Here is a 1,628-nt window from a genome sequence, read left to right as displayed (position 1 = left end):
ATACACTCCCCTGCCATCTTTTATCGTATCGTGTACAGTGCCTTCTGCCTGCTGCATGTATCTAGGCTTCTCACTCTTTGGTACCCATGATGGCACGGAGTGATAAATACTTATCAGGGGTGGCACCGCAAGAAAAGTTGCATAGCGTGGTCCGGCCCTACGTGCACACCGTCGCATTTCCCGTATAAGTGTGTGGTACACAGTAAACTAGATCATAAAGGCGCGCATTGCCGCGCTCGACCATCTTGATGAAATTGGGACAAAACGTTGACATAAGAACCTGAAGGGTATAAGCATGTGAGATTCAGTTTACAATGCCTCGATTTAGTCTTGTTCAAAGTTCTAGATTTTTCTTTAAAAAATAGCTTATATGATTCACATGCATTAGCAGACAGCACAAACATATTCAGAAAACTATAGAAGGGATAACTTGAGATTCGAACTCAAGGTTGACACCACAAATCATAAACTTTAAGAAGCACATATGGCTCGTGATAGAAGCGTTGTGTAGAGTTAATCTAATCCATGGAGAATAAATAAAATATGATATTTGGGTCTCTGATTTAGTATGAGAATGAATTGTCAGAACTAAATATGTCCCACGTGGAAAGATTCACAAATGCAAATTTCATGATATACCTGGGTAGGACATTCAATTAGCTCATCTATTAGTATGAGAATGAATTGTCAGAACTATGTTAGTGGCCTAGTCTATATTGTATCGGCCTTCTCCCCCTTTTCCTCCCCTTTCCATTCTTTTCTTCTCTTCTTTTAACCTACAGGCTGCTCATGGCCTTGCACCATGGTGCGTAATATGAGCTTCATGTAATTGACCTATAGTCTTCGGGCTACGACCTGTTTTGAAATATATAAGGTAGAGCATGATCTACCTTTTCATTTCAAAAAAAAATTGTCAGAACTAAATACGTCCCACGTGGAAAGGCGAACAAATGCAAATTTCATGATATACTTGCTAGGACGTTCAATTAGCTCATCCATCTTCCTAACAGGTAAATAATTGTCCTATTATCTGCATGTTTTGGCAACGAAAAAATATTAATGTTAGCATATGTATAACATAGCGACATGTGAAGTACCTGGTAGAAATTCTAGAAAGTTTTCTTCTGCAATGTTGGATTTCAGTAGTGCATGCACCTGCACAAGCATAAACAACAGAGAATACGGGCTGTGTCAGATAATGGGAAGAGCGGCGGAGAGCGGACGGATCTGATAAAGAAGCAGCGCACAAGTGGAGGAGGCGGCTGCAGCTGTGCTAGCAGGCCGGAGGAGAGCCGTGTCTGAGCAGAAGAGAGAACGGGGCGACAGGGGATGGCATCGCTAACGCGCAGAAGCAAGCCAGCACGCTGCCGCCGTCGCTATGCAAGATGGGCACGGGAGGGGAAGAGGACCTGGGAGAGAGAACCAAAGCGAATGCGGAAGGAGGAGCAACCGTAATGCGCGAGTCTTGAGTTCCCCTAGCACCAGAACGATCGCAACCGTCTATTGGGGATCGAAGGTTAGCCTCCATGAGTGAACGAGAGAGGGCGCCCAAATAGCTCTTCAGAGCAGCGGCCCATTGACGTTTGGGCCTGCTGTGACGCTCCTAGTTGGGAGCATAGAAAAGGCCG

General features: G+C 44.7%; 1 long non-coding RNA gene across 1 annotated transcript; it reads right to left on the bottom strand.

Annotated features, from left to right (window-relative positions):
* Positions 1 to 591: 591 nt before the first annotated feature.
* LOC123147869 (uncharacterized) lies at positions 592 to 1,422 on the bottom strand. The gene is made up of 3 exons (XR_006473490.1): positions 1,248 to 1,422; positions 1,098 to 1,155; positions 592 to 890 (listed from the first exon to the last, which is right to left on the bottom strand). It is a non-coding gene; the product is annotated as an uncharacterized lncRNA (long non-coding RNA).
* Positions 1,423 to 1,628: the final 206 nt, after the last annotated feature.

The sequence above is a fragment of the Triticum aestivum genome, chromosome 7A, assembly GCF_018294505.1.
Source record: "Triticum aestivum cultivar Chinese Spring chromosome 7A, IWGSC CS RefSeq v2.1, whole genome shotgun sequence".
NCBI classification, from domain to species: domain Eukaryota; kingdom Viridiplantae; phylum Streptophyta; class Magnoliopsida; order Poales; family Poaceae; genus Triticum; species Triticum aestivum.
The sequence above is the reverse complement of the archived record's forward strand: the minus strand, read 5'-3'. Positions and strand labels throughout refer to the sequence as shown.